This window comes from Hypanus sabinus, unplaced genomic scaffold, assembly GCF_030144855.1.
Source record: "Hypanus sabinus isolate sHypSab1 unplaced genomic scaffold, sHypSab1.hap1 scaffold_264, whole genome shotgun sequence".
NCBI lineage: Eukaryota > Metazoa > Chordata > Chondrichthyes > Myliobatiformes > Dasyatidae > Hypanus > Hypanus sabinus.
In genome coordinates this window covers 384,887-403,719 of record NW_026780770.1, presented here as the reverse complement: position 1 = coordinate 403,719, position 18,833 = coordinate 384,887, and the positions used below count along the sequence as shown (strand labels likewise).

Genomic DNA, 18,833 nt, shown 5'->3' with positions numbered 1-18,833 from the left:
ACAAGGGTTGATGTTCCGCTCCGGTGCCACCAGACTGAGCAGCTGGATCATGAAGCTCCTTCATTCATATTCCACAACAGAACACCCCCACCCCCGAGGGAGTGACGTCAGCGCTCCCCTCGCCCGCGGAGAGCATCGCTCCAGGAGGGTCCTTTTTTTGTCCCATAGTAACTCAGTGAAGAGGTCCCGCTCCGTTCCGTAACTGCATTTGTCACCCAGCGTTCGGCTGATTCCCACTGACTGTAACATTACTGATGCTGCGCTTGCCTTTACTTTTCACAGAATAATCCTTCAATAACCTTTCTCATCATACGTCCAGTCTAATGTCAACCCGTTAGTCTCTGTCTCACCTTATAGGCTGTGATTCCTTCCTGAATGTGACGTCATTGAAATCAAACAATTGATGCAGCATCCCGGCAATGGGGTAGTGACGCGACTCTACCGTCACTGATGATATATTCTGTTATAGCTGGTGGAGAGTCACTGTTATATATGATATGGTTACTCCAAACAAGAAGATATAAATCATCTCCATCAGCACTGAAAACACTGATATTTATGCGTTTAGAGCCGCCTGTGCCTCCACATTACTTCGGTGTGGGGACCGAAGCCGCTTGTTCCCATGAAACCTCTCAGACTTCGTCGGAGAGATTACAGAGTTGCACCTTCACTGAGCAAGCGACGTTACCAATGAAATAGAAGAGGATGTCACTGAGGTTTTATTTCAATGAGCAGAGATTAGTATGACCAGAGCATTCGCTACGATATTCAGGGTTTAAATGTTGCAGATTGTCTTACACCTTTCATCTACAAAGTATATGGGTGATAAGGAACTTCCGACATCACACACTGTTGGAGGTATGGAGACACAAAATGCTGTTTTTTTTGTTATGATCTCATAAAATGTTATATACAAAGTTACCGGCTCAGTGCTGGGACCGGGGATTAACGTGCTTGAGCGGAGCGATGTCGGCGCCTCAGAAGGTGTCAGACTACAAGTTTGAGCGGTGATGCACACTGAACACTGTCAGTGATCCCCACTACTGAAAAGTACATTTTCTAAATTAGATAAATTCGCGCAGTGTGGAAATGAACCACAGTGTGTATGTGCGCTGGCGGGTATGTGATACGAAACAAGAGTACGTCAACAACCATGCAGAACGGCCACTGCTCGTGAGATAATGTCCACAGTTCATCAATGTACACATGCGTATGTCGGAGTACATCGGAATTAGGTGGATGATGTATGATATTCTCTCTGCCTTCGGAGCTGAGGTAAATCAAATGTCAAGTCCATCTCAGTGCCGGGGTTATTTACATTAAGCAATTCTCTACAAACATATCAGACAGTTTTGTAAATCAGCACGTTCGCCAATTGAAGCATCAGCCACCCTCAATGTTCTTCATCATTCCAATAGATTCAAAGTCTGTTCCAATTGCGAAGACATCAAATTTCAGGAAGTATCGGCGTTACAGGGAAGATACCAGCATGCATTGCGGACTGGCTGACGGACAGGAGGCGGCAGTGGTTGGCTGCCAGTGATTCGTGGTGTTCCTCAGAGGTCAGTATTGGGAACATACTTTTCCAACTTTTGTCAGTGATTTGGATAATGGAGTTGATGGCTTTGTGGCAAGGTTTGCACATGATACAAAGATAGCAGGAGGGGTAGGTAGTACCACGCAAGCAATGCGATTACAGCAGAACTTGGACAAATTGCAAGAGTGGGCAAACATTGGGCTGATGGAATACAGTGTGGAGAAAAGAATGGTCACCATTTTATTAAAAGGAACAATAGTGCGGACTGTTATCAAAATGGGGAAAAAAACCCAAACATTAGGATGCAGATGAAGTTAGGAGTCCCCGTGGAGGACTTGCAGAAGTTGAAGCTACAGGCTGAGTTTGTGGTAAAGAAGGCAATTGCAATGTAAGCATTTACTTCAGTTGGAACAGGATATAAAAGCAAGGAGATAATACTAAACCTTTATGAGTCAGTTGTCAGGCCGCACTTAGAGTGACGTCATCAGCTAGAAGCCCCAGATCTCAGAAAGGATCTGTTGTTATTGGAGAGAGTCAAGAGGACATTCGCGAGAATGATTCCGGGAAGGACTGGGTTGGCATATGGAGAGCGTTCGGCAGTTTTGGGTCTGTATTCACTGGAATTTAGAAGCATACACGGGGATCTCACTGAAACCTAACGAATCTTGAAAGGACTAGATAGGGTGGATATGGAGAGGATGTCTCCTATAGTGGGGGCACCCAGACGAGGGCCTCAAAATTCTCAAAATATCCTCAAAATTGATGGACCAACTTTCGGACCAGAGGCAAAGGGGATTTTTTTTAAGATAGAGAGTAGCGTGTCTGTGGAGGGCTCGGCCACAGACTGAGGTGGAGGCCAAGTCCGTGGGTGTAATTAACACAGAAGCTGATCGTTTCCTGAGAGCCCAAAGCATCGAAGGATGTGGTGAGAAGGAAGATTTATAGAGTTGTGTGGGATCCGGGGTCAGCCATGATGAAATGGAAATGCAGACACGATGGGCTGAAGGTCCCAATTATGCGGATGGTCTTATGGTCTAAAGAACGCTTCAGGGTGAATTATCGAAATTGTCCAACACTCAAGTTCAATTTAAAGCTGAAGTTCAGATATATTTTTATTGCTCTGTACACATGTATGCAGCGAAATGAAACAGGGACCAAGGTGCAAAGCACAGAACATATATCACATACAGCACATAAAATAATATCAAAGCAATACAATAATATTAACAGGTAGAATATGCTGTCGAAATACAAGTTGACATAAAGTGCATATACGACATGTAGTTTCTGACAGATCAATCTCAGGAGCAGCAGACAGAACAAATCAGGCCGACTCAGAATTATTTCAGACTAAAGGACTTTATTTATACGTGATATCCCGGGGATCCTCTGCACCTAAAGGCGGTGCTTGAGTCTCTGTTTGTCTCGCAGACCCGCTTCATTGTATAGACACAGATTACGTGACTTAAAGCTCTTAAGAAGAGCATTGCTTGACTCTGAACTTAGGACTAGATTTCAACAAACAACGTGACTCGGATCTTAGAACGAGATTGCAACAAACAAGAGCTTTACGTAAATGCGAGGCCACGACATCTTTCGTGTAAGGACTTTAGCTGAATTCCAAGACCTGCAAGGATTTTAGAAAAATTTTAAGAGAATTCACAGGCGATTAGGTTAACCCCTACGTATCCAAAGGGTCTTAAATTCTTCCACAATTCACTCGTTGATGATCCTTTCTGATCAACACTCCTGATGATGCATTTCCTCCTGTTCGTCAGAGGGGGTTCAGTTCCCTCCGGAAAGTGTATTTCCTTGCCAGGATGTACCTCCTCTGCCCACCAGTTTCGCTTACTGCGAATTTCTCTCACCATCTGGGGGTAACATAGCGTCATTTTCAGTTCCGAATAAGGCTCTTTTTATTGACTGGTCACAGTACAATAGTAATACTCCACATACACAGCATCCTAAAACACATATTATTACCACTAGAATTATCCCATGGGTAATCCAGCTTCCCCAGTCAGAAAACCATTCCTCTATTATTTCTCACCATTTCGTTCCTGAACCAAAATTCTTAATCTGTTTCTCTATCTTCGTAATCTCCTTAATCTTTCCCCTTATGTGTTCACTAAGGTCAGTTATGTATCCTGAAGCATCGGGAATGTAAGAACAAAATTCCTGCCCTACCACGGCGCTTGTCCCCCCTTTTACGGCTCATAACATGTCCAGGGCCATTCTATTTTGCGAGGCTACCATTCTAAGGGCAACTACCTCTGTTGTTATGTCTTTCACTGACGTCTGCACGTCAGTTAGGGCATCGGCAGTGCCATCGTCCAATACCTGTAGAGTGCTTGCCATAATAATAATAATTTATCGCGAATTTCGGGCAATACCATATGAGGGAAATGCTGTCGTCCAAAACCTTTCACTTTTCGTTACCCTCTCTTACATAGCCTTAAATAAAGGTGTTGCGACATATCATTCATAGGATGCATGGAGGGCACTATATAGACCAGATAACAGCAGCCCGTCCAATTTCCTGGGGATACATTCTCACTTTCGCCTGGCGGCCTTGGAAGCCATGGAAAAACTCTTTCCACACATACCCAGTAAGACCCATTAGACTAGGCGGAGTAGGACCCACCTTCCATTCAGTACAAGAACTATTACACCAAAATGCCCCTATTCCCCTTGTCGTATTATAATAATTTCCACTTACAGTTTTCTGTGTATTTACTAACTCGAAGGAGCGCATCCTTTTTTCCCTCCGTTGGGATAAAGAGGTGCCATCCTTTGAAGCAGGGACATCCACAATCCACTTCACTGACATCACAGTCCTTCTGCCAATCTCGTTCTAAAGCTGGAATAGGATGTGTTAAATAGCTTCGTAAGTTACACAGAAAGCATTTCGCTTCCGCTCATGGGGACCCCTTCCACGGACATTCCCTGGGCGACATGCTGAGGAATTTTTACAATCACCCAACAAGAGTCCAACTCTTCACCTTAATGACTGGAATAAGTGACAAAAAGGTATTTCTGGACAAGGCCACACTGACTCCCCGCAGTATCAGTCCCCATAACAGCAAATGGCTTGTTCAGCTGCATGCTTTCTTGTCTTCCAACTCCTGGTGCAGTGCACCTAGTAGCGTGAATCCATTCTCCGTTTCCTTCAACTTTCCCCGCGGTTCCGGTTATTATCAGCACTGTGTAAGGGCGCTTACACCTAGAAGAAAGAGAACGCTTTTTCAGCTCCTTTACATACACCCTATTACCGGGTTGGAAATGATGCATGTTCTCGCTTCCCAGAGGGTTCTGCGCCTATCTCACTGTCTCATGCAGCTTGGTGGCTGTTTTGCCCAATGCTTGGTCATGCGCTGGGGTTTGTTAATTGTTCCAGATCAGGGCCAGTCTCTCAGTGGTAACTGGGGGTCGAATGACAGTAGTTCATGGGGCGCCCCATAAGAATTCCAGTGGCCCTATTTTTCCTGTTCCGCATAACACTATAGAGAGTGCCTCTGGCCCGGATAGCTGATTGTCCTGGTGCACTTTAAACAGGGCTACTTTCAGTTCCCCATTCGTCCTTTCGACTATCCCTGAGGATGGAGGCTGATATGGGATATGGAATTTCCATTGGAACCCCAAGGCCCGCACCAAATCATTCACCATTTGACCCGTGAAGTGTGTTCCCCTATCACTGTTTATTCGCATGTGTATTCCGTACCGGGGTATTAATTCTCTCCATAATATTTTTACCACTGTTCGAACATCATCCTTTCGTGTGGGATAGGCCTCCACCCATTGAGTGAACATGTCAACTATCACTGGCATGTATTTATACCCCGACGGCGGTGGCACATGAAGGAAATCAATTTGCAAAATTTCAAACGGCAGTTTAGGCATCGAGAGATGTTAGAATTTCTCCGGCGATTTGCCCTGATCATTGCCCTGGCAAATGATTCACGCACGGGTAATTTCCTGTATTGTAGGTGTTATCCGGGTGCGTACCACTGATGATCGATTACATGCTGCATCCCTCCTTTACCCATATTGGCCTGGGCATGCGCCAGGCGGCACGGGGTCAAAAACAAGCTTCGAGGACACACCACCCTCCCATCGGGGTGGAACCCACAACCATCTTTATAGTGTCAGTGCGCCTTTTGCCATGCCTCCATTTCCTGTGGACCAAAATTCTACTGTGTTACCTGAAGCTCAGAGGGCTCTCGGGCAGAGAGAGGCGTGGGGTACGATTCGCGAAGGCCTTGAGAAATAGGATGTTGAGTTAAAACGAACTTCGTTGCGGCTTGGTCTGGTCGGTCATTTTCCTGGGAAAATTCATCTGCAGCATTGGTGTGTGACTCCAGATTTGATCATTTCTAGCTGCTAAGACAGTTGAATAGCTTCGAGAAGATTCAATACTAGTCGTGAATGTTTTATGCACTTCCCCACTGAGATTATGAAACCCCTATTTTTCCATATTTGCCCAAAATCATGCACCATCACAAAGGCGTATCGGGAGTCCCAATTCCTGGCCAATATACAAGCTAGGGTGAGTGCAACATGTTCGGCTGCCTGCGCAGAAGTTCCTGGGGGCAGTGCATAGGCTCCCTCTGTCTGGAATAGATCAACTATGGTTCCCGGGGGCAGTGCATAGGCTTCCTCTGTCTGGAATAGATCAACTATGGTTCCCGGGGGCAGTGCATAGGCTCCCTCTGTCTGGAATAGATCAACTATGGTTCCCGGGGGCAGTGCATAGGCTCCCTCTGTCTGGTATAGATCGACTATGGTTCCTGGCGTCAGTGCATAGGCTTCCTGTGTCTGGTATATATCGGCTATGGTGTAACCTACTGACACTACGTCGTCTTTTGGCCGATGAGATGACTCGCCCGGTTCATTCTTGGCAGCTGCGGCGCGGAGGGCGACATCATGTAGACGGCAATCGTGGATCCACTGACGGCAGTAGCCGACCATTCCCAGGAAGGAAAGGTCTTCCTTCTTCATCTTAGGCGGCGGTATTCGCAAGATAGCCGTTATTCAGTCCGGCCCTATCTCTCGAACTTTGTCTTCAAGCGGAGAAGAAGGTATTGCACCAGCGACTGGCAGAATTGTTGCTCCGATCGTAACATGCGATGTCTGCGAGCGGCTAGAAACAGGTGCAAAGCTATCGGGTCTTTTAAGCAGACTGATAGACCAGAAGACGCTACTAAGAGATCATAAGCATATTGTAGCAAAGTAGATTCCCCTCCTAGACACTCGTCCGAATTGTACGTAACATTTGCTGCATACAGGGCTGCACTTTCGTTTTACCCCGGGTGGTAATAGAGTCCAAGTATTTTGCTGTCCTTTATAAGTAAAAATATACAGATATTGGCCGTTTGGATGGAGGGGGATGGAGAAAAAGGCGGAACACAGGTTCACCACCGTATAAACTTCAGCACCGGCGGGAAAGGACGGGAGAATCATATTGATATCAGGTACCACTGGAACTATTGGAATCACGATATTATTGACAGCTCTTAAGCCTTGCACGAAGAGCCACTCATTGGTTCGACTGACTTTAGGTATGGGCAGTATTGGAATGTTACAGTGGCTCACGGTAGGTTAAGAACCCCTTGTTGGAGCAGTGAATCAATCACAGGGACTATGTGCTTTTCTGCCTCAGGGGCAAGTCGGTATTGCCTGATACATGGTAAGACTGCATTCTTCTTCAGTGTGACAGAGTGATCCCTTGCATTGAGTACCCTGCCCACATGCGTCCCGTGTCGAGCCCATAGTTTTGCGTCTATTGCTTTTAATGCCAGAGGAGCGGCCGGACTTGGTGTTTCGGGCGGCTGCTGTCTTTGGAACTTTGCTGAAAAGGAACGTGGGCTCCCGACAAGTAGGAAATACCGGAAATGTTGCTGATTGCAATCGTTTTATCATTGGACCTGTCTGTTTAGCGTGGTACGGCGAGCGTATAGCAATGGTTAAATGAGGAACTGAATCTGTCTCCTGAAGAGACAGGGGCCCGCTGTCCTTCAGTTAGGTTTACCGGAATACCCAACCCTTCTTTTCCAAAGCGAAGATAAGGTTGCGGGTATATTTCGCTTTTCTGACCCTCAGAAGTAAATGCCCTTTTCCTGTACTCCGGGACATCTTCTCCAGTATACCAGGCAGTAGAGTGCGATCGGGAGCAATACTGCACTACCTGCAGCAAGTACCACAAGGCTTCAATGCGTTCAATGCACTTGTGATTCATTTCCCGGGGGTACCTGCACATCATCGGTCCGCCAATCCTCATTCTCTCCAAGTGGGAACTGTCAGGTTTCTTTTAGGGCCACCCAAGAGCTACCATAAGCTCATCTCAACAGAATTCGTAAGTCTCCTGACAAAGGGTGCCGCAGGGATCAGTGCTGGGTCCATTGTTATTTGTCAATTATATCAATGATCTGGATGACAATGTGGTAAATTAGATCAGCAAATTTGCTAATGATACAAAGATTGAAGATGTAGTGAACAGTGACGAAGGTTTTCAAAGCTTGCAGAGGGAATTGGACCAGCTGGAAATATGGGCTGACAAATGGCAGATGGAGTTTAATGCAGGAAAGTGTGATGTATTGCTCTTGTGTGAGGTATGGCAAGTGTGAGGAAGGACAAACCAAGGTGAACATGCAAGCTAAATGGTAGGACACTGATGGGGTGCAGTAGAGCAGGGTAATCTGGGAATACAGTTACATAATTCCGTACAAGTGGCGTCACAGGTAGATAGGGTTCTCCAGACATCCTCTGGCACATTGGCCTTTATAACTCAAAGTACTGAGAATTAGAGTTGTAATATAATGTTGAGATTGTATAAGACACTGGTGGGGCCGAATTTGGAGAATTGTGTGCAGGTTTGCTAACCTAATTACAGGAAGGCTATTAATTAGATTGAAAGAGTGCAGAGAAGGAATACAAGGCGGTTGTCGGGACTTGAGAAACTGAGTTACAGAGAAAAGATGAATAAGTTAGGACTTCATTTCCTGGAGCGTGGAAGAATGAGGGCAAATTTATAGAGGTGTATAAAATTATAATGGGTATAGATGGAGTGAATGCAAGCAGGCTTTCTCCACTAAGGCCAGGGGAGAGAGAGAAAAAACAGAGAAAATGGGTTAAGGGTTAAAGGGGAAAAGGTTAAAGGGAACATTGGAGGGAGGCTTCTTCACACAGAGAGTGGTGAGGGTGTGGATTGAGCTTCCAAATGAAGTGATAAATGCAGGCTCTCTTTTAACATTTAAGAAAAACGTAAAGGTGCATGGAAGGATATGGTCTAGGTGCAGGGCAGTGGGAGTAGGCAGAAAAATGTTTCGGCACAGCCAAGAAGGGCCAAAAGGACTGATTCTGTGCGGTACTGTTCTCTGGTTCTATGGTTCCATGGATGTAAATCCCGCACATTTGTTCTACCCAACTGAGGAATGCAGCCGGCCTTTTTAACGGGTTAGGGGCTTCAACAACAATATCCCGGGCCTCAGAGGGAGTCCAGGGTTTGAGTATGGGTACGGCTCCAATCATGATTTTTGTCGCCTGCTGTATCTGCGAGTCCGGCAATGGCTGAGATTCCCCGCCACGGCGCGTTCTCAAGCACGTGCTTATTTTAGATTGAGTCGCCCCATCCCTTCCAACCCCTGCATTAACGTCTAACTCCAGTCCCCCTACAGCTCCTGCCCCTGCTTCTCCTTATATTTCAGTTTGGGTGGGTTGGTGCTTCTTGGCCACCTTCATCCATTTTTCAAAACATCCCATCATGTACTCAAAATCCCAATTAGTGTCCCCATTCCGTTAGTCACTACATTCTACCAAGTCTGAATTGGGGGGTCTTAAATCTGCCCCCATAGAGCCAGTGTCCTTGAGACCACCCATAGAGAACACTGATAAAGGTTGTAGCCTACGCGTTATCCCAAGTTCCTCTTACTATGGTGTCCACTGGCGACCATGGTGGCACGAGAGTGTTTCTTACCTACCGGCGGTTCTTTTTAACAGTCTTCATTCGTTTTTCCACTTTCTTTCTTGCTTTCAAGGTCCTTCCTTGCTTTCCCAGCCGTTCTGCAACATTGAGTAACTATACCGAGCGCTCGTATTATTTCACACGGAATCTTACCGAGAGCGCTCACCGGTGTGTTTCCTCTGCCTTTCCACGGGTCTTTGAGTTCAGTTATGGAATTGATCCGTAGCTACCTTGGTACCCATACGAGTACCCCTTGCCGTCCCTCTTTCGGCTAGAACGCAGGGCACCAGCCTCCCACTTTCAGCTAGGAGACAGAATTTCCTTCCCAACTTGGCACGATCCTTTCTGTCTTGCTTCTCTTTTTCCACTTAGGGTTCCTTTTCTGGATCCTGCTCTTCTCGCCTCCTCCTTTCACCGAGGAGACTCGATAGAGGATCCCATCCTCGTTGCTAATATGTTGCGGAAAAATCTCTGGCGCGGCAGACAGAACAAATCAGGCCGACTCAGAGAATTGTTTCAGACTAAAGAACTTCATTATACGATATTACAGAGAGCCACTGCACCTGAGTGCGGTGTTTAGGGGCTCTGCTTAGCTTGTAGACGCGTTTCATTATATAGATACAGCGTGTGTAACTAAAAGCACTTAAGAAGAACATTGCTTGACTTTCAACTTAGAACTAGATTACAACATTTTGATTGCTTTCTACCCGGCGCTACCACTTCTTTCTTGCTGATTTTAGCTGAATCTCAGGAGCATTCACAACCCCAACATATCCAAAGAGTCTTAAATTCTTCCGCAGTGTGTCTTTAAAATTTACTACTCTAACGAAAGGATTTCCCATTCGGGATCACTAAAGTATTATGATGATGATTATTATTATTACTGTTATCATCATCATTAACATCATCATCATCATCATTATAACAGGTACTCCCCGGGTTACGTACGTTTTCCGTTCCAAGCCAGTCTTTAAGTCGGATTTGTACGTACGTCGGAACAATTACATCCGATATTATTTAGCGTCAGTTAGTCAAACGTTTGTCTTAGTATATAGTATATATTTTACCTTTCTATGCATATAAAATACTTAAGAAAGGTATGTATACCAATAATGAAATCATTGCGTTGCTTAGTAATAATTGTAGCTTTCATTGGGGCAGGGCCTTTCACATGCTACATCATTCTTACTTTATCTGTTATCCTTTAAAATTGTTACGATTGTGGACCGACTCCAGCCGAACGTTTTTCCAATGGCCGATGGCGTTTCCGCTATTTCCAAAGGCTTTATTATTTCCACTTTATTTTCCATCGCGATCGCTTCCCGTCAATGAACAGAAACACTGCAGGCTTCAATTAGTCTGTATTAGGTGCAAAGTCATGTTTTCTTTTTGTTTGTTTTTTTTTTGGAAATCAGGCGAGTTTTAAATGTTCCCGTTGAATTAATTTACTAACATACCACAACTTAATTAGAATGAAACATGCCAATAAATGTATGTTCAGCCGTCCTAAGCAAATGATAGGCTCTCCCCTATTGACATCAAGGTACCTGGATTAAGGGGGTGAATAGCTTTAAGTTGCTTGGCATAAACATCACCGAGGATGTCGGGTAGTCTGTACATACCGCACTGCGCTTCTTTCACCTCAGACGGTTGAAGAGATTTGGCGTGAGTACCCATATCCTAAGAACTTGTAACAGAGCCACATTTGAGAGCATCCTGACTGGCTGCATCACTGGCTCTTTTGGGAACTGTACTTCCCTCAATCGCAGGATCCTGCAGGGAGCACTGCGGACAGTCCTTCACATCAAAAGATGTGTACTTCTCACTGTTCAGGACATTTATAGAGACAAATGTGTATAAAGCGTCCGAAAGACCATTCGAGACCCGAGTCACCACAATCACAAACTCTTCCAGATTTTACCATCCGGGAAAATGTAGCGCAGCATAAAAGCTAGGACCAACGGGCTCCAGGACCGCTTCTTCCACCAGGACATCTGACTGCTGAATTCATGCTGGCACAACTGTATGTCAATGTTATATTGACTATACAGTTGTACATATATTTATTATAAATTACTACAAATTTGCGCATTGTACATTTAGACTGAGACATAACGTAAGGATTTTTGCTCCATGTGTGTGTGAAGGATGTATCTAATAAAGTTAAGACAATCTCATAAAGGATATGTAAATGTCCTTTTTATAAGTTAATTTTAAAATGAATGTTTCATCAGAATGTGGTGCTGCTCGCGACAGAGAAAACAAAGAAAAGCAGAGAGATTGAATGCGCGAGAACGTGCCGGGTAATTTGAACAGAGAGTCTGTATGGTGGGACTAGGAAGGAGTGGAACACAGGAGGAGGAAAAAGAAAGCGTTTTAACATTTTAAAGTAGGTTTGGAATTTTGCAGCACACGGTTATTCTTCCTGATGTTTGTCTGAATGGGAACATTTGAGATGCGAGCTCCGTTGAAACCACAATGCATCCTCATGCGACAATACATGGCAATAGGTTCGAAGGCTAATTCTCCCGTGTACGTTGCAGTGTACGTTATCTACGAACCTCCTTAGGTCTAAATCAGTTTATGTTCTCCCGTAAATTATATATAATTTCTATTAATTCTTCTTTCTTTAATTTACCTTTGCCAGGTTTGAAATACATTGCGCTACTGCTAGAAAAGCGAAAGTTCATTATATTTACACCTCCATGCCCATGACAGTAAACTTGAACACAAACCGAAAAGTTGAGTCTCAAGTTCATTTGAAGCACTGAAGCCCAAACAATGGTTCTGCCCCGGATTGAACTGGGGACCTTTCGCGTGTGAAGCGAATGTGATAACCACTACACCACAGAAATCAAGCAAAGCGCTCAATGCTTTGCGCTCTTGAGCAATGACCCGATGCACCCCTCCCCGCCCTCCTCTGAAATACAGCATTAAGCAAAAAATATTGCCCACCATCCCTTTCCGTTTTCAGTACCAAGTACTAAATAGTTCGGACTTTATTCCCTGGAATATGGGTATAGGTAGAATGTTACAAGGACGTGGCAGTGGAACGAACCCAAGTGCTGAACACGGGCGTGGAATGGGTGCCAAGTTAGTGTTTACCTGGTGTCTTGGTTTTAGGAGAGAATTCAGGAACGATGCTCGACTTAGAACTGATCGTCCTAAGATCCATGGGGTGAGGTTACTCAAACACGAGTCGACCAACGAACTGGCACCTTCTAGTTGTGATCATAGGGTTTTTATAATGCATTTGCTGATGGAAAGCAGGTGTTTGTATTTAGTGGAGAATGAAAATGATTGAGAACTAAACGAGGTGATTGAGGCCCAATTCCTGAGGAAGATCGCCAGGTGCCCGAAGGGACCATGACAATACAACACCCCCACCCCCACCCCCACCAACAGGAGCCTTCCAGCGATCCTCCAGGCCTGTCTGGATGGTTCCGATGAAAGTCCTGGATGAGGGAAGGATCTAGGATGAAAGAGCAAGGGACCCAGGAACAATCTTCAGGACCGTACCCCTCCCAGTCCACCGGGTATTGGAGACCCCGGCCCCGACGGCACACGTCCAGTAGTCTTCGGACGGTGTATGCCTTTTGGTTGTCGATGAGACGGGCAGGTGTGGGAGTCTCAGCAGGGGGACACAAGGCGCTGACGGAAACTGGCTTGAACTGAGAAACATGACAAGTTGGGTGAATGCTTATGGACCTTGGCAGCATTAGGCGGACCGCTGTGGGATTGATAATCCTTTCAAACTTGAATGGTCGCAGGAAGCGAGGGGCGAGTTACCTATGTTCGTTTTTGAGCGGTATGTCCTTGCAGGAAAGCCACATCATCTGCCCAGGTTGGTACCTCCGGTGCCGGAGTGCGGTGTCGGTCGGCTCACTTCGTATTTCGATTTGTCGATCTGAGTAGGGTTATGCGTGTTTCCTCTGAAATCTTACGGCACCGATCAATATGGTCCAGAACCGACGGTGCCGCAGTCTCCCCTTCTTGCGCGGGGAACAGCGGGGGTTGGTACCCAAGGGAGTACTCGAACGGAGACCTCCCAATGGCAGAGCTCACCAGAGAGTTGTGGGCGTACTCAACCCACGGGAGGTGGTCGCTCCAGGTCGACGGGTTGTTTGCCGTTACACAACGTAACGTCGCCTCCAGGTCTTAGTTGACCCGTTCCGTCTGCCTGCTCGACTGAGGGTGGAAGCCGGATGACAGGCTGGCCGATGTACCTAAGGCCTGACAAAAGGCTCTCCATACCTGCGAGACGAACCGGGGACCTCGATCTGATACGATGTCCGCGGGGATTCCGTGGAGGCGGAAGACGAGAAGATCTGCGGTTCTTGAGAGGAAGGCAGTTTAGGGAGGGCCACAAAGTGCACCTCCTTGGAGAATGGGTCTACCACAATGAAGACAGCTGTGTTTCCGCGGGAAGTGGTAGACCGGTGACGGTCTAGGGCGATGTGTGACAGGGGACGACCAGGTACAGGTAGAGGACCAAGAAGACCCGCGGGTGGTCGATGAGAGTCCTTTCCTCGGGCACAGATGGAAAAAGAACGGGTGCCCCCTCTATGGACGGCCACCAAATGTGCTTCCTCAGGAGAGCCAGGGTCCGATCACTCCCGGGGTGGCAGGTGAACCGGGATGTGTGACCCCATTGGAGAACCTGAGACGCGATGGAGACCGGCAAGGACAGGCTATTCCCAGGGTCGGGGTCGTCCCGCTAGGCTTCGCGTCCCGTCTGGGGCTGGTCAAGTCGATGAGAAAGGGGAACCAGCAGGGCTAACGGCAGATCCACAGGGCTGGTGTTCTAGGGGCAATTGGAAATGCGCAGAATAGATGCATCACAAACAAGAATAAATATTCGATGGGGAGGATGAGGCAACAGTGGCTAATACTGGAAAGTAATGACAGAATAAAGACAAAAATGTGGGTTTATAATATAGCCAGCATTAGTGGGAAGCCAGAGGTTTGGGATGCTTTCGAAATACAGAAGAACGCAAATAACATTTGATGAGAGGAGAAAACTAAATGGCTAATAATAGAGAAAACACCATGAAGAATAAAAGGGATGCGAGAGTGGGTATCAGAAAGCTGGAAAATGACGCGGAAGAAGCAGTAATGGGGGAAAAAGTAAAGGGACAAACTGAATGAATATTTTGCGCCAGGCTGCTCTGTGGAAGACACCAGCATAATGGCACCGAGAAACATGTGTCAGAGGGCATCAGTGAGAGTGGATGTTATCACCTGGAGAAGGTGCTTATGGAGCTGAAAGGACTGAAGTTAGATGTCATCGGGACCAGTTGGACTACACACAAGGGTTCTGGAAGTGGTAAATGACGAGATTCTGTAGGCCCTCCTTCACGTATCATTATATATACACCTCCATAGCAAAGAAAGCCCAGCAACGTCTCTACTTTCTGCGAAGGCCGAGGAAAGTCCATCTCCCACACCCCCATCTAATCGCATTCTACAGGGGTTGTATTGAGAGTATCCTGAGCAGCTGCATCACTGCCTGGTTCAGAACCTGCACCATTCAAGATCGCAAGACCCTGCAGCGGATAGTGAGGTCAGCTGAGAAGATTATCGGGGTCTCTCTTCCCGCCATTACGGACATTTACACGACACGCTGCATCCGCAAAGGAAACAGCATTATGAAGGACCACAAGCACCGCTCCTACAAACTTTTCTCCCTCCTGCCGATTGGGAAAAAGATACCGGAGCATTCGGGATCTCACGACCAGACGATGTAACAGTTTCTTCCCCCCCCCCCCCCAAGCTATCAGAGTCCCCAATACACAGAGCCTGGACTGACTTGTTTATTATTACTGTCTTGTTTATTATTTATTGTAATGCCTGTACTGTTTTGTGTACTTCATGCAGTCCTGGGTAGGTCTGTAGTCTAGTGTAGTTTTATTCTGTATTGCTTTTTATGTCGTTCACTCTAGTTTTTTGTACTGTGTTATGTACCACCACGGTGCAGAAAAAGTTTTACTATTTTACTATGTACTGTACCAGCAGTTATGGTCGAAATTTCAATAGAAGTGACGACTTGATATTCGAGAAAAGATCCTGATGACTGGAGAATTGTCTGTCACTCCACTCTGAAAGAAGGAAGTTAGGAGAATAAAAGAAAGGCAGCCTGACTTCAATGTGTTAAATAACTCAAAAGATTCGAAGCACATTGAATATCAAAGACAGTTGAGGAGAAAGGGAGGAGATTTGTCAAATAAATCATCGTTTGGAACGGTGATGCACCTTGGAAGAAAGGACAAAAAATTCTCTAAACGGGGAAGGTTTTCTGAAATCAGAGGTGCAGAGTGAACTTGAGCAATATTCCCTGAATGTTTACTTCCAGGCTTAGTCAGCGGTAACGGAAGGCAAATGCAATTTTAACATTCGGTTCCGGAGGGGTAGAATATATAACAACAATGTAATGTTGACATATGTCCGTCGTTATAAACCTGATTCTGATCCTGACCTTTATCCCCAACAATGGAAATCTGCTTCATTTACGATGCTAACAGCAGTGTGATCCTTCCACACTCACGTTCTGACGTAACTGTGTTGAAACAAATTCCAAATCTGTCGAATTATACTATTTGTATTAGAATGATGAATCACCTTTTCCGTTACCGAAAATAAATCAAGTACAACCATCACTTCAGTTGTAGTGCTACAGTGTTCATCAATGAACATTGATGGAGCTGCGATGGCCGTGTGGTTAAGGCGTTGGACTTGAAATCCAAAGGGCATTCGCCGCGCAGGTTCGAATCCTGTTTGCAGCGCTCAAACATCAGCGCAAGTGAATAAAAACCTCAATGCCAATAAAAGTTTAACACCCTGACTACGTACCAGCCGGCAGATTTATAGATTTTTACACTCATTGTGCAAATTTCATTTCTATTACGACTCTGACCAATCCCCCTCTGGGCAGCTTAAACGCTTTGTAGTTTGCAGCTTTACCGACTTGTAAAACTAAAAGAATCAAATGCAGAGAACGGATATTTCAGCGTCAGTGTAAAGAGGTGGACTTCATTCTTTCACTGAAGTGGTCAGCACGGTCTCTGAACGTGAAAAGCTTTCGCCGGTTTCATATCCCTCATTGTACAGAGTCCCCATTGCTCTTTTGTCCAGCGAGCGACCCCGCCTATTGCCATAGACAAATCGGTTCGCTGACCTTCCGTCAAAATCACCCTCGCCAATTGTCACTGAGCGGTGTAATTGCCCGACATCAACAAATCTCGTCAAATGACGTGCAACCTACCTAGCTCCCATTCGTGTATGCAGATGTCAATCCAACGTGTTATCCAGTTGCGGAAAGGGTTTCACCAAGAGTTGTTCCTTCCCTCAGACTCTGACTGCTTCTGCCTCCACAAAATCCCGTCAATACCGAGCAAAGCTCAGTACAATTTCCTATTATATAACATTAATATCAATAGGCTTCTGATCGAAGCTGGGGGCGCTGTCAGGGCGTCGAAATAAAGGCCGGAGGCAGAAGTTTATCTCCTCTCACCTGGGGAGACGGTCGAAGATTTGGTGGAGGTGACCGGCCGACTTTTGACCGGCAACTGCTGTATGGGGGGGGGGGGGAGGGAGGATTGAGAAAAAAGTCTGGGCCAGCCTGATCTTATTGAATGCCAAGGCTGGCTGAAAAGGACTAGACACTTCCCTTCTTTCTGTTGTCTGTCTGTTTAAAGAAAAGGAATAAACAGCCTTTCTTGGGCCTGGATGCTCTCCCGTGGATATAATAGTTCGCAATCTATGTCATCAGTTTGCCTGAGGAATCATTTCCAAGCCTGAAACTGGCACAAGATTGATATCCATCTTTTGTTAATGATGCAGAATTGTACAATTTATGTTCTGCATATTGTCTGTTTCTTCGAGCCTGCAGTGATGATGCAAGTGTTTCATTGTACCTGTCCCTCACTGTGCCTGTGCACACGGCAATAAACCCGACTGGACCTGGCCCAGATTTGAGCAGTGATGACCCCGTGCAGATGAGTCCAGGTGATGTCGGAAAACTGAGTGAGTAGGACCAGAGTCCAATATGGGAAATGTATGGTCACCCTCTTCTACAGAGAGACAGCGTCTCTGAGTGGATTGAGTTGCAGTGAGGAGTGAAGAAGATCAAACCTACATTGTATCGATTGCAAGTTATTGTCTGTAAGACCTCGCACAGTTATTTCCAGCTTTATTGAGACTGCACCAGCGATATTTTTTTCAATGCCATGTTCTGCTCGTATATTTTGTGGTTTTATGGTGCTGAATCAGGCGGATGCAGGTTAAGCATAGACAGGAATCGGGTTCTTGTGGAAGCAAGTTAATACACAAAATAATTTAAAACAAACACATTAAATAAACAGGCAATATTTTAATTCCCTGACCGGGAATCGAACCCGGGCGGCGGCGGTGAGAGCGCCGAATCCTAACCACTAGACCACCAGGGAGGCTGATAAAGTTCTGATTACAACAGTAGATTACTACAAAACCTGCAAAATATGAAACAAAACCTAAAGACGAATAATAATGAATAAATGTGATAAATATTGTCACGAATCTACTGCTCAGCACTTTGCAGACCGCGTGCTCACCCAATGCTTCAGTTTAAGAAACACTCTGGACTCTGAATGAATCAGTGGGAAACACTCGTTCTCCAGTGTCTTTATAAAGATGGTAACATTCAGATTCTCTTATGAGCCCTGGTTCCTTTTTGTTTCTGTCCATCGCCTCGAAGCAATTCAGTACTCTGCCCTCCGATTCCCGTGGCATTGTTGCCGATACATCCGGTGTCTTGTTCCTTACCCTCCGCCTGGGTGCAGGTAGGAGAAAGAAACCCAGACGTTCAGAATGCACGAAATATGGTCTGGGGATGGAATGCTGGGCTTTTTGATCGTGTTCTAACCGTGGTCGAGTGTGCGGGAGCCCCTGGTACTGAGGATGATGTGCTGGTGACAAATTAGCTTAGATTTCTTTAAACAAGCCTGATAGAAACCCCGGCAATGATTTGAAAGTCCTCAGGGTAGGCAGTTCCTTCTTTGCTGGTCGCGGCACTCAGTACATGGTATGCTTGCTTAACATCTGCTCTGGCGGTATGTGAAATGCCGTCCGGATCAATGAGGAGAACCTCTCGGTAAGCAGCACCGACAGAACTCAATCATTGGATGTTGTGATTGGGGGAACAGGGGTGCGGCAAGACCGCTATGTACGGACAGCATGAAGAGTTAGTCATGAAACAACACAGCCGTTCCACACTACATGAAACAGAAAGGACAGCAGCCCCTCACCTCCCTCCGAAACTGCAATGTTGCGCTGACGTTATGCATCTTGTTTTCAAGTAAT

General features: G+C 46.0%; 2 non-coding genes across 2 annotated transcripts; one reads left to right on the top strand and one right to left on the bottom strand.

The window, feature by feature from the left end:
- The first annotated feature begins 16,197 nt into the window (after positions 1 to 16,197).
- Positions 16,198 to 16,279, top strand: trnas-uga (transfer RNA serine (anticodon UGA)). The gene has a single exon. It is a non-coding gene; the product is annotated as a tRNA-Ser (tRNA).
- A 1,590-nt stretch (positions 16,280 to 17,869) lies between these two features.
- trnae-cuc (transfer RNA glutamic acid (anticodon CUC)) lies at positions 17,870 to 17,941 on the bottom strand. Its single transcript has one exon. It is a non-coding gene; the product is annotated as a tRNA-Glu (tRNA).
- Positions 17,942 to 18,833: the final 892 nt, after the last annotated feature.